This window comes from Panthera onca, chromosome D1, assembly GCF_046562875.1.
Source record: "Panthera onca isolate mPanOnc1 chromosome D1, mPanOnc1 haplotype 2, whole genome shotgun sequence".
NCBI lineage: Eukaryota > Metazoa > Chordata > Mammalia > Carnivora > Felidae > Panthera > Panthera onca.
The window spans coordinates 3,764,620-3,779,158 of NC_138348.1; the positions used below are offsets into that span (position 1 = coordinate 3,764,620).

Sequence of the window (14,539 nt, forward strand, 5' to 3'; positions counted from 1 at the left end):
ACATTAAAATATTTTTGTAAATGAGACATTCATAAAACATAAAACCAACCATTTTAAGGTGAACAACTCAATGGTCTTTCCTGCATGCATATGTGATGTTGTGTAACCACTACCTCTGTCTAGTTCCAAAACATTTTCATCACACTAAAAGGAAAACCATAGCCACTGAGTACTTGGTCCCCATATGGTTAACTTTTAGGAGTGGGAAATGAGATAGGAGGCCACTCTGAGATGCAGTTCCTGCCCAGGCACCTGGGTGTTTCTGCACAACATTCTCTTTTCCTGGGCATCTGGCCTCACTTCACACTCCCTTTCCTCCCCCACCACCACCCTAGACTTGTACATTCCCTCACAAAGGATCAGGTTTGAAGTCTTCCTTCAGACTCCCCTCTCTAAAACCGAGCTTCTCAGCTCTTAGGGATCTTGTCCTCAAGATTCTGGTTCAGGGGTCTGGGTGGGGCATTTTTAACAACCTCCCAGGTGATACTGAGGTAGGACCCAGGCCAAGAGCCAACCGTCCCAGACAGTGTAAGGTGCTCTCTCTAGGGGATATTGACACTTGTCACTTACCTTTCATTCTTTTAGTGGAAGCAAGTCATATGCCCACACCTAACGTCAAGTGGAATGGGGAAGGGCAACCCACCACGTGCTGGTAGAGAGCAGGCCAGAAGTTACCGGAGAGCAGCATTCTTGGCAAGTGCTCCACATCTGAGCGATGTATTGGAGCTCACCTGCAAATACCTGCATTTCTGGGCTGGACTGTTACCTATGTTTACAGAATCATTGTGAGAACTGAACAAGACAATGGACATAAATCTCCCTCAAACCCACACGTCCCAAGCACTGTGAGGAAAAGTGCATGTGCTCCCGGCCTTGGCAGGGACTGCTTCCCGCCCCTTGCCCTCTGTGCCAGCCCCTTAGCCCCCTTCTGGCACGTGTGTCCTTCAAGCTGGGTGCACCGGCTCCCCTCTGCCCAGAGCAGTGGTCACATGGCTCCCCTATGCAGTTGCTACCTCCTCAAAGAGGACTTTTGGAGCCGTTCCCTGGACCATGGCAAACCCAGTGCACTGGACCTCCTTAGCTTATTTCTCTTCAGAGTGCTTATCTTGACTGGACATTCTATTAGATGTTTGCCTGTTTATTTTAGTCTGTTGCCCGCCCCAGAATTGTGAACTCCGTGCAGATAGAGGCTTCAGCATCCTTGGTCTTAGAACAATCTTGTGCTGGGTTGAATAGTGTCCCCACCACATGCATGCACCTCCCAGAACCTCAGAAGGTGACCCCATTTGGATATGAGTTGCTGCAGATGTAATAAGCGAAGATGAGGTCAAAATGGAGTAAGATGGACCCCAAATCCCCATGACTTATGTCCTTACAAGGAAAGGGACACTTGGTCACAGAGACACAGGGAGAAAGCCATGTGATTACGGACACAGAAACTGGAAAGATGTTGCCACGTGTCAAGGAACATTGAGGATTGCTGGTGATCACTGGAAGCTGAGAGAAACAAAGAAGGATCCTCCCCTAGAGCCTTCAGAGAGAGCAAAGCCTGTCAACACCTTGATTTTGGACTTCTGGTTTCCAGGCCTATGCGAGAATACACTTCTGTTGTGTTTGTGGCACTTTGTTACAGCAGCTAGAGAAACTAATACACTTCTCAATAAGTATTTGTTGGATGGATAGATGGAAAGATGGATGTGTGGATGGGTGAGTGGCTGGCTGGCTGGCTGGCTGGATGAGTGTGTTGGTAGATAGACGGGTGGATGGATGGATGGATGGATGGATGGATGGGTGGATGGGTGGATGGGTGGATTGGTGGGTGGATGAATGTGTGGATGGGTGAGTGCATTGGTGGATAGATGGGTGGATGACTGTATGGATGGATAGATGGATGGATGGATGAATGGATAGATGGTGGATGGATGGGTGGATGGTTTGGTGGGTGGGTGGATGGGTGGGTGGATGAGTGGATGGGTGGATGGTTGGGTGGGTGGGTGGATGGGTGGATTGGTGGGTGGTTGAATGGGTGGATGGGTGAGTGGGTTGGTGGAGAAAAGGGTGGATGAATGGATGGATGACTGGATGGATGGATTGATAGATGGATGGGTGAATGGATGGTGGATGGATGGATGGATGGATGGATGGATGGATGGGTGGTTGGGTGGGTGGATGAATGGATGGATGGGTGGATGGGCGGATGGTTGGGTGGGTAGATGGGTGGGTGGATGGGTGAGTGGGTTGGTGGATAGGTGGGTGGATGACTGGATGGATGGATAGATGGATGAATGGATAGATGCTGGATGGGTGGATGGGTGGGAGGATGGGTGGGTAGATAGACAGGTGGGTGGGAGGATGGGTGGGTAGTCAGGTGGATGGATGAACAAGTAAATACATACCCCTTCTCACAGTGGTCTGTAATGATCGGTTGGGTTGTTTCCCCCTTCTGTGAGTTGCTCAAGGACATGGGCTGTGCCTTTTTTGCCCGTGGCTGTAACATACCTGCTGGGTGGATGCCTATAGGAACTTGGGTGAGCAGTGCCAGTGACCAGGAGGCTCATAGGGACCTACCTTACACAACGTGGCAGGAGTTGCACCTTGAGCCCCAGGGCGCAGTGGGAAAGGCGCATGGGAAGCTGTTTGGGCCACCCCTGGCTGTCTGCAAGCAGCAGGAAGAGATGAGCCTCCAGGGAGGAGCAAAGTGGCAGACACAGCATCCGGCTCACGGCCAACAAAGTGGTGTTGCCTCTGCCCCAGAAATGGGCCAAGGCGGCTCCTTCTCTCCCAGCTGCAGATACCGGCAGGGAATTTCCTGGAAACCATTGTGATATTTCGGTCTGTGCCCTCGAGGTCTTCTGGAACCCTCCTCCAGTGAGGAGCAGGCTCAGTGACACAATGATAGCACTGTCGCTGGTGAAGCCTTGGTTTCGTGTGTGTACGTGGGGGGTGCTTTTTTGTTGGCCTGTTAATCAAAATCAAAAGTTTTCTAGTCTTGAAAGCAACTGAATCATCTGAAGTATTTCTTTAAAGGCCCCTTTGGAAGTAGCACCCGAGTAGATACTGCGGAGGTTTTAGAACTAGAGGACCAAGGAACCCATCCCAGCGGATGCCACAAGTTGGGGTCTTTGGAAACCCCCCCTCCCTCCAAGCTCAGCTTGATTCCTAGATGTTTAAGGGAGGAGAACACTCAAAGCCAACCGGCCTGTGGGTTTCAGGCACGTGGCCTCCAGCTGTTCAGCCCCGACCCCTGCCCCTTCTGAAAGGCTGGGCCACACCCAGGGCTGGGATTAGTCAAGCATCCTTCCAAATGTTTTGGGTACAGCAAAACCCCACATCTATTTGCCAAGTTATTTTTCATTTAATTATTAAGCCTGAGCGTCTTCCAAGGGGAATTTAATCCTTGTGTTTGTGATTCATCTCTCCTTAATTCATCGGCGCGCTTCATAAAGCCCTCGCGGGTGTCCGGGACGCCTTCGGAATCTCTTAGGAGGCTCTCCACACCCCCGCTCTCCGCTCGCCCCCTTGTAGACAGGAAGCTGAACTTTGCCAACATTGAATGAACTTGAACACCAGGAGGACGGAGCTGAGCCTGGGATTCAGAACCCCGGAATTTCGAGAGGGTTCTCAGGCTGCGATGAGCAGCGTGAACTGTAGAGAGACAACGGCGAGGAAGCATCCAGAACGTTAGCAGATCGCGTGCCGTCTGGATTCAGCAGCTGATGGGCCCGAGTGGCGCTCGTGTTGGTGCCTCGGCAGGTGGTGCCAGACGTAAGGGGAGGTGCGTGTGGCCTTGAGGTGCGTGTGGAGGGTCCTGAGACGTGAGAAGAGCCACCCTTTTCTGCTCAGAGGCACTGAGAAAGCCCCCAGGGTCTGCCCCGGCCTCACTCTTCACATGGGACCGGGGAGCGGGGGATGGGTCCTGGAGCCTCCTGCTTCTCCCTCCAGGTGATGCATGAACCCACTCAGCCGCCAGACCCCAGTGCAGGTCCCACCTCCTCCAGGAAGCCCTCTCCTGGCAGCCCTGGCGTGTTTCCAATGTGGCGTGGAGGCCAGCCGGCCAGGCGGCCGGACACCCAGGTTCCCTGCCCCCTTGCCCCAAGTCCCTCAACGCCGCAAGGGGACATGCTTTGCCTCTCTAGGCCTCAATTTCCTCACCCGTAAAACTGTTTGCAGGTGGCTGAGGTCCCGTCCGATGCGATTATTCCATGAATCTTAAAGTGGAATGTTCTAGTCCAAGTTGAGGTCCTGGCAAAACTGCCTTTCCTATCGCTGATGGTGTGGCTTTGTGACTCATTTGTCAAGAACCCGAGGTCCCGAGAAATGTTTCCAGGAGGCGGGCGGTCCTCGAAACAGACCCCCCAGCCTGTCAGTCCCCAGGCTGGAGGACAGCGGACGGGAAAAACACCACACAGGTTTTCCCCGTGATTTCGGTCGGGGGCAGGGGTGGGGCGTTGCTGGGTGTTCAGAGTCTCCTCCCACCAGTTGCAGGGGTGCTGTGGTCACTGCCAGCACTTGTCCCCAGTGCGGGGCTCGGCACCATGGGGATGGCAGCAGAGGAGAGCCGACTCCCGCGGTCCGCCAGCCTCGCGGGCTGCAGAAGGCTGTCCCGTGGGCACCGGGGCACCGGCGATCGGGGCTCAGAGAAACCGGCACGGCAGACTGTGTGTGGGTACGGCGGTGCGGGGTCAGGGAGGGAGTGGAGGGAGGGGGGCAGCCGGGGGCAGGAGGGCAAGTGGGGAGGAGGGGGGTTGGGCCCCCGGGATGTTCTCCAAAGTCCGCGAAGGGCTGCATCACAGCGGTGGTGTTTTTCCTGCTTGGAGGCCAGATGGGTTTGCCTGGCCGGGTTACCCTGGGGGGACGGTCCGTGGGAAGGGAGAAGGCCTGCCCCGCACCCAGCGGCCACGTCCGGAGGTGGCCTCTGTCCCCAGAGATTCCCGCCGCGCTGCCCGGGCCCCGGCCTTCCTGCCAGGCAGCCGCCGGCTCAGCTCTGGCTCGACTCTGCCCGCCCGGGGCAGGGTGACTGTCCTCTCCACTCTCTCAGGGCCTTTGTCCCTTTCAGGCCCAGCTGCTGTGTCCCTAAAGGGCATCAGATCCTTGGAAAGGGGTGGGAAGCTGGCTGCCAGCACTGTTGTGTTTTTATTTTCCCCCATCAATTTTTTAAGTTGTTGGTAGAGGCTGAGCAGCGGGTTTATGCTGGTTTTCAATTCCTTCTATGAGATTCCGGTCAGGTGGTTCTTGGGCAGAGCCTTCTTCCCCTCTGAGACGGGGAAGTCACGTCTGTGGGGGGCAGGGTCTCCAGTCTTGGGGGCCTGGCACACTCAGGGGTGCATTCCCTGCAGACGCTCGGAGACGCGATGGGGGCACAGAGCCTGTGTGCTCAGTGGCAGCGTCCTGCCTTGGGGCCCTCCTGTGTCAGCCCCCCATGTCCTCCCAGGCAGGGCCCCGGGTTCTGTAGCTTTTCTGTGCGTCTGGACCCTCCCACACAACTCAGCACTGGCCCGGCAGGAATCAGGAACCACTGCAGGCACTTCTATTTATTTGTTCAATCATCCGTTTGTACCGACTTTGCAGACCTGGGAGTTTCATTTTTTTTGAAGGGCTGATGTGTTCACGTGGTTACAAGACCTAAAAGTAGGCGCGAAGCCAAGCTATGGCCTCCACCTGCTGCCTGTCCCCACCCACCCTGCTTGTCTCTCCCTCCCCCAGGCCGTGTGCACACACCAGCAAAGGCCTTCTCTGTCCCTCTTCTTTTTACGCCGGGTGGCGGGGCCACCTCGCTTTGTTCATGCCACACTGCCTCCGGGGGGGGCCTTGGGGGTCTCCAAGACAGGCATGGCCTGCGGGCTGGTTCTGGTGGTGGACTGGGTGTGGGGAGGTGACGTTACTGGGCAGCGGGTGCTCTGGCCGGATGAAGTCAGGCTCCCAGTCCTCCCCTCAAGGCTGGTCTGAGCCCTCCCCTCCCCAGCCCTGGACACGGCCACTCTGGGGCTCCAGCCCCCTTGCTGTGCTCTCAGCGGGCTGCCTGGGATCATGGTCAACCGTCCCTGCTGCCATTCCAGGATGCTGGGTGAAGCAAAGGTCCATGGCAGGCGTGGGGGGTGGGTGGGGCTTGGTCACCAGCCTAGCCCACGGGCAGGAATTTTGATGTGTGAGAATTTCCTGATTGATCCTGTGCCCTAACAATCTCCCCATCTCTCACCAAGTTCTATTGCAAGATTGTTCTTATCCTGACGACAAGGGACGGGCATGTTCTGTGAGGTCTTCCCAGATGCCCTCCAGCCATCCTGTTGGCTGCGACCCGCATGGGCAAGGGGTAGCCCCCTCCACGGTCTGGGCCAGCTAGTCCCCTTCCGCGTGTGGTACTCATAACCAGGACAGCCACTCCCAGGGGACTCTGAGACCCCGCAAGGAGCCCCTGTACAGTGACGGAGCCACACTGGGTGCCTTGGAGATCCCTCCTGGACTAGCTGTGCTGAGCGCCCTGGAGGAGCTGTCTGAGAGGCCCACTGCTCAGGCCTGGCCCACCGCCTGTATTGACCAGTCACATCCAGAGTTCTAGCATGTGGACTTGGCTTCTGTTTACCTTTAAGGGAATAGAACATTAGGACTGTCCTTTACAGGAGACAAGTGGGCAGGAATCAGATATCAGCCTTTGACTCAGACATGAAATATCTTGCACCTCCTCAGACCGCACCTTGAAGTCAACCCAAGGTCTATAAACCCCATCAGACCTTGAAGACTTTCCCCTCCATAGAAAAAGTCTAGGATTCTTTCTAAAACTTGGATACCTTTAAGAAACAAGACATTCACTCATCCATCCGTCCGTCCGTCCGCCCATCCATCCATCCATCCATCCATCCATGTGTCCGTCCATCCGTCCATCCATCCATCCATCCATCTGTCCGTCCGTCCATCAATCCATCCATCTGTCTGTCTGTCTGTCCATCCATCTGTCTGTCCGTCCATCCATCCATCCATCCATCCATCCATCCATCCATCCGTCCATTAATCCATCCATCTGTCTGTCTGTCCGTCCATCCATCTATCTATCCATCCATCTGTCCATCCATCCATCCATCTATCCATCCGTCCATCAATCCATCCATCCGTCTGTCTGTCCGTCCATCCATCCATCCATCTATCCATCCATCCATCCATCCATCCATCCATCCATCCATCTGTCCATCCCCATCCATCCATCAATCCATCCGTCCATCCATCCATCCATCCATCCATCCATCCACTGGCTCCTGGGAGCAGACACTGGACTGGGAGTGCTGAGAGAAAGGCAGCCATGCCTGTGACATGTCACTTATCCTGGGGAGGACACAGGAAGCAGCACATCTGCAGGTGATGTGCTTACAGAGCCGACACCCCGCTCTGCTGGCATTGGGACCCTCCAGACCAAGGACAGAGGAAATTGCTTTTTGATGGCCTCAGAGAGGAAGGCGGGGGGTTTGGGGACACAGAAAGTCTTCTCCAGAGGAGCAGGGCAGGAGGGACAGAGATCTGCATGCCAGGAAAGCAGGTGGGATGGAGCAAAGCGCTCCCTGCGGTGGGGCTCACTGAAGCTCCTTCCAGAACATTCTGTCATCACTCACCAAACACCGGCTGGGTGTCAGGCTAGGGGTCTCAAGCTGTAGATGTCAGGGGAGCCTTAGCACCCCTAGATTGTCCATCAGTTCAAACCATCCCAATCTGAATAGACATGTTGATGTGGACAGCATCGCACAGAGTTTTCAGAAAGCACCTTCAGACGATCTTGATTTCCTTTTGTTGATTTGGAACATTCCAACAGAAAAAAGTGTGACTTTCTGGTTACCGAGGCCCCGGGACCATAGGGGTCACCTGGGGCCCTCGGTCCCCCTCCCAAAGGTGCCTCCCTGGCTCTGGGGACTCAGAGTGTAGCATTGAGAAGATGGAATGAGTTGGGGACCGCCTTCGGGTCCCAGGCTGGCGACCTGATGTGATTCTGTCGCATACCCCACCGCCCCCAAGCTGCCAGCTACATTCTGGAAGCGTGGCCCGAGAGCATCATGCCCATTGGGTAGTTTTTCTGTATTTACATATATGTCTATACATATATGTATGCATTTACATATATGTATTTACGATTATATAGTCGTGCGCGTGTCCTATCTTTATATAAGTAGATCAATTGTCACTTGCACTGGTTATTGTTATTTATCACAATGCTTCCACATATTTGACCGTAACAAATGGTGGCCTGTGACGTTTCATGGCTCACGTTGAATGAATGAATACAGCATGAGCTGAGGCCTGCTGACTCCCTGCTCCGGGAGATGCCCCAGCGGAGGGAGGACACGTGGCAGACGTGGAGTCAGAAAGAAGTCACCCGTTCGTGCGCTGACCCTCTGAGCACTAGCTGTATACCGGGCACTGCATGGGGCCCTAGGCTCGGCAGCCTCCCTCCTGCCAGTCTGGGCCTCAGTGAGGGCCAGTGGGAGCGGACAGAGGGACCCCAGAGGGGAGCCCAGACCGGGAGGGGTGCCCGCCATGACCCAAGCTGTGGAGGGGTTCCAGCAGAGTGAGGTGGCGGCGTGCCATTCGAGGGAAAGTGGGGGTCAGTGTGGCTGGGGCGTGGGGTCCAGGGAGAGGTCAGCGAGGGAGGCTGGGACCGGATCCTGCCAGGGCGAGCGAGAGCGGTAGATGCCGTTATAAGTGCACCTGACCTTTGAAGGTTTGTTGGTCCCCTCGGGCTGCCAGGGCACAACGGCACTGACCAGCTGGCAAAGATGGAATGGCAGGCATTTATGCTTGCAGGCTGGAGGTCCACGATCAAGGTCCGGGCCAACCTGGTTTTCTCGCTGTGTCTCCACTTGGCAGGGAAAGAGAGAGAGCCCACACTCTCTGGTGTTTCCTGTTCTGATAAGGGCACTAATCCCATAGTAGGGCCTGACCCTGATGTCTCATTGTACCTAACTACCCCCCCAAAGACCCATTTCCAGATACCCTCCTGAGGGGAGGGGGTTAGGGCTTCAACATACGGATCACGGGGGACACGGACGTTCAGTCTGTAACAGAAGAGTCGGAAGCAGGGCCGGACCCGATCTGATTTAGCTCCTACCACGATCCCACTGGCTGTGCACAGGCTGTGTAGCTCTCTCGCCGGCCAGTGGCTGTGGAGGGCGTTCTGGAGGAAGGGCTGAAGATACCCAGGATGGAACGGAAGTGGTATGTGGGGAAGGGGCAGTGCCCAGGCGGTGGAATGAGCCTAGACGAGGGGGGCGTCACTGGGCGGGGCCAGGAAGCAGGGGGCTTGGGGTGACTGGAAGCCTAGGGACGAGGCAGGGGACACTAAAGGACACTGCAGAGTAGCCAGGACCAGGTCCAGGAGCCCCGGATGCCAGAAGGATGTCAGCCTTGTCTTATGGGTGGGGGTGGGGGGGACTGTGGGACGTCATGATCAGGTTCATCACACTCTGGGAAGGTCACTGTGAGATGTTCACTCCTTTTTATCAGCAGAGTCATTTTTTTACGTGTAATTTTTTACTTTTCGGGTGCTTTATTTAATTTTTATGCAGAGCTTTGGAGACGATGGTCCCGTGTGACTCCGGACCGCCCTTCTTCTATCCGCATTTCAAAGGAACAAAGACTATTTCCTGTTCTAGAGTTTCAGGCAGGTGGCATTTCATTATTTTTTGTTGTAGTAAAATACACATAAGATTTATCATCATAACTGTGTTTGGGTGCACAGTTCTGTGGCATTAGGTACCTTGACACGGTTGTTCAACATCAGCATCATTCCTCTCCAGAACCTTCCATTTTCCTGAACTGAAACTCTGTCCCTGTGAACCCCTAACTCCCCGTGTCTGGCTTATTTCACGTAGCTGAGGGTCCCCCACATTCACCCCCGTGGTTGCAAATGGCAGGATCTCCTATTTGGTGGCTGAATAATATTTCATTGCATTTTTACACCACAATTTCTTTATCCATGCACACGCCGACGGGCACTTAGGCTGTTTCTGCGTATTGGCTATTGTGAACAGTGCTGCGGTGACTGTGGGGTGCAGGTGTCTCAGTGGGATGGTGGTTTCATCTCCTTCAGATGCGTACGCAGAAGACGGGTTGTTGGGTCATTCGGTGGTTCTGCTTTTAATTTTTTGAGGACCGAACCTCCATACTGTTTTCCATCATGGCTGCACCAATTTACACTCCCACACGGGTTTCTTTTTTTCCTCATCCTCACCCTCACCAATACTTGTTATCTTTTATTTATTCATCTATCTGTCTATCTATCTATCTATCATCCATCTATCCATCCAAGCATCTATCATCTATTATCTATCTATCATCTGTGTATCTATCTATCTATCTATTTTCTATCTGTCCATCATCTATCCAATCATCCATCCATCCATTTATCCATCCATCCCTTTATCTATCTATCTAGCTATTATCTATCTATCTATCATCTATTATCTATCTATCATCTATCTATGTATCTATGTATCTGTCTATCTATCATCCATCCATCCATCCATCCAACCATCTATGTATCTATGTATCTATCATCTATTAGCTATCTATTTATCATCTATCTATCTATCTATCTATCATCCATCCATTCATCCAACCATCTATCTATGTATCTATGTATCTACCTATTTATCATCTATCTATCTATCATCCAACCATCCATCCATCCATCCATTCATCCAACCATCTATCTATGTATCTATCTATCTATCTATCTATCTATCTATCATCTATTATCTATCTATATATCATCTGTCTATCTATCTATCTATCTATCTATCTATCTATCTATCATCCATCCATTCATCCAACCATCTATCTATCTATCATCTATTATCTACCTATTTATCATCTATCTATCTAGCCATCTATCTATCTATCTATCTATCTATCTATCTATCATCCAACCATCCATCCATCCATCTATCCATTCATCCAACCATCTATCTATGTGTCTATGTATCTATCTATCTATGTATCTATCTATCATCTATTATCTATCTATATATCATCTATCTATCTATCATCCATCCATTCATCCAACCATCTATCTATCTATCTATCTATCTATAATAACCATTCTAACAGATGTGAAGCGGTGGTTTTGATTTGCATTTGCCTGATGATGAGTGATGTTGAGCATCTTTTCTTACGTCTGTTGGCCGTCTGGATCCAATCTTCTTTGGAAAAGCATCTATCCAGGTCCTTTGTCCAAACTGCATGATTGCACTTATACAGGAATAGAACAGCTAGATGCAGAAGGTAGAATGGTGGTTGCCAGCGGCTGGGGATGGTGGGGGACGGTGGGGGAAGGGGAGATGTTGACAAGGGAATGCAAGTTGCAGCGTGTAGGACGAGTAGGTCTGAAGATCTGATGTTCAGCATGGTGGCCATAGTCAATGCTGGACTAAATGTGGGAAATGTGCTCAGAGAGTAGATTTCAGGTGTAGTCACCGCACATGCAAGGTAGTCACGTGGGGAGACAACATGGGCATTAGCTTCGCTGATCATCTCTCTGTATGTTTACCACATCGTTGTGTGGATCATCCTAAAAGTATACGATTTGGGGGGCGCTTGGGTGGTTCAGTTGGTTAAGCATATGACTTTTGCTCAGGTCATGATCTCACAGATCATGAGTTGGAACCCCGCATCAGGCTCTGTGATGACAGCTCAGAGGCTGGAGCCTGCTTCTGATTCCCTCTGTCTCTCTGTCTCTCTGTCTCTCTGTCTCTCTGTCTCTCTCTCTCTGCCCATCCTCTGCTCGTGCTCTGTCTCTCTCTCAAAAATAAACATTAAAAACAAAGTATATGATTTTTATTTTAAAAGCCCATGTCCCCTTCCCTCCAGCCCCTGGTGCCTACCCTTTCTACTTTCTGTCTCTGTGAGTTTGACGACTCTGGAACATCGCATAAGCGGAGTCATAGACCGTGTGTCTTTGTGTCTAGCCCATTTCACTGAGCATAAAGTCCTCAGGAGCCATTTTCCAAAGAAGCTCTACGACGTCTCCCGATATAATAGTTGTGAAGGGAAAGGGGGCCTGAAGCCCTTCGCACTCACCCCCACCACAGTCTCTGGGGCATCTTCCCAGAACCCCAGGATTAAGGACTGAGCTGGGGTACCCAGTGGCACCCGGGAGAGGCAGGGTGGGCAGGGCAAGGCAGAGAACAGAGCTGGTGGCTGCCTGGCACTCCCCACAGTAACCCGAACAGCTCTGATTGGCCTTCGCAATACCAGGCTGGTGGCTGACAACAGAGTAGCCTGTCCTTTGGGTCAGGTCACCGACAACTTGAGTTTGGAAGGGAGCCAGGAAATGGGTTCCCCGGGAATGTGATGTGGTCTCTCGAAGGGAGCTCTGTCTATGCTCCGAGGGACCTGGAAGTGCAAGAAGGTCTTCTGGGCCACAGCCGGGTGGGGGGTTACAGGTGCAGAGACTCAACAACCCAAGTGCCCGGGTGTGGCCCAGAGACAGAGGATGGAGGTGGGTGCAGCCCCAGAGCCTCAGCAGACCCACCCGCCCAGCTCTGCCACCTTTGGTCTCTGATGCCTGGACAGACAGAGCCCTTGGGCGAGCAGCCACCACAATGCCTCGACCTCGGGTGGACATGCATGGGGACTGCAGCGAGCTGATGCCAGCCCTCCCTGCTGTCCTAGCTCCTGGTCCCATCTTGGAGCCGCAGGATTCCAACCAACCAGAGGGGTCTGTGGTCCCCCCGGAAGCCAACGCCAGCTGCAACCACTGCCAACAGTGTGGGTCATGAGGGATCAGGTATTAGTTGCTGTTTTTAGGTTTAGAGCAAAACAGAGCAGAAAGTTCAAAGAGTTCCCATATATCACCTGCTGCCCCCAACACAGTGTCCCTATTATCAACATTTTGCATCGACAATTAATCAACCAACACTGATCTATTATAACTAAAAAGTCCATCATTTACCTTAGGGCTCACTCCTGGTGTTGTATATTCTATGGGTTTGGACAGATGCATGACGTCACGTGTCCCCCATGACAGTGTCATACACAGTTGTTTTACTGCCCCCCCAAATCCTCCAGGCTCTGCCTGTTCATCCCTCCCTGTGCCCCAACCCCTGGCAACCACTGATCATTCACCTGTCTCTGTGGTTTTGCCTTTTCCAGAATGTCCTATATGTTTGCGAACATAATTCGTCCCGGAAACATGCTTGTGATCCAAAGCACTCGTGTATCAAAGCGAATTTCCCCGTAAGAAAGAACGGAAGCTCAGATGATTCGTTCCACAACCCGAAAATATTCATATGCAAAGGATTACAATACTGTAATGTAATACAAAATAATAAAGACAAACACATCAATCCCCAACCTTCATGGCTGGTGTGAGGGAGACCAGAGAGAGGAGGGTTATTGCGTAGGACGACTTTCACTATCACTAACGAAATCACTGCTATCTTTTGGCTCAGTGGAATTTTCTTCTGCGTGGGGGCCATTGCGTAGACTTGCACGGATGTTGACTACAGCATTAACAAACTCTTGTCATACTGTCTTTAATGTAACTGGCAATAAGGCAGCAGAGGAAAGGGTCTCTGTCAGCAGGCAGCCTGCCCTAGAAGGAAGCAAAACATTCCCAAGCTCACTCTTGTCTGGAAAAGCAAATGACTGTCCATTGGTGCTTTGACGTGACAAAAAATACATAAGGGCCGTGGGCGCCTTCCAATGTCCTCAAAAATTGCTGATTTTGGCCAAACACCGGGCCCTGAGACTGAGCATCCAAACATCGGAGAGGATCACCCACAATCCCGCAGAGAGAGAGAGAGAGAGAGAGAGAGAGAAGAACCATTGGCTCAGCTGCGATCATGTGATGTTCGGCGTCACGTACGACTCGTATTGCAAGACAGAGCTCGTCTATTGAGTTAAAATGTACTAGGAATGTTTGCTGGTCTCGCGGAACTCTCGCAGAGCAAGTTACGCGCCATCCAGGGTTTTACTGCACTTGGGGTCACACACTATGTGGCTTTCGGATTGGCTCCCTCACTCAATAATATACACTTAAGGCTCTCCCGTGTCTTTTCGTGGCTGGAGAGCTCATTGTTTTTGGCCCTGAACAATATTCCATTGTCTGGACGGACCACAGTTTATTTGTCCATCCACCTACCGAAGGACATCTTGGCCACTTCCGAGTTTTGGCAATTATGAATAAAGCTGCTATAAACATCCGTGTGCAGGTTTTTGTGTGGACATAAGTTTTCAACTCCTTTGGGTAAATACCAAAGAGTGCGATTGCTGGATCATATGGTAAGCCTATGTTTAGCTTTGTAAGAAAGTGCTTTGTTGTTTTTTTTTTAAGTCTAAAAAATGAATGATGACATTTTAAAACAGGAAAAAAGGACTTACCCTTTGTCCCGTTGGGATAAGATTAAACTGTGTCCTTCACAGTTTGAACACGAGAGCTCTGTGTGCTCCCCGAGGGCCCCGCACCACCTCCGGGAGCGAGGAGGGCTCGCGGTGCTTCCGGAGAGACCGCAGCTCCTTCCAGCACGCGCCCCTGCTGTTCCACTGCCCGGATGCTCAGGGC

General features: G+C 52.2%; 1 long non-coding RNA gene across 1 annotated transcript; it reads left to right on the forward strand.

Moving 5' to 3' along the window:
* Window positions 1-3,680: 3,680 nt before the first annotated feature.
* LOC132662128 (uncharacterized) lies at window positions 3,681-14,180 on the forward strand. Its single transcript, XR_014135278.1, has 2 exons — window positions 3,681-4,666; window positions 13,129-14,180. It is a non-coding gene; the product is annotated as an uncharacterized LOC132662128 (long non-coding RNA).
* The last annotated feature ends 359 nt before the right edge of the window (window positions 14,181-14,539 follow it).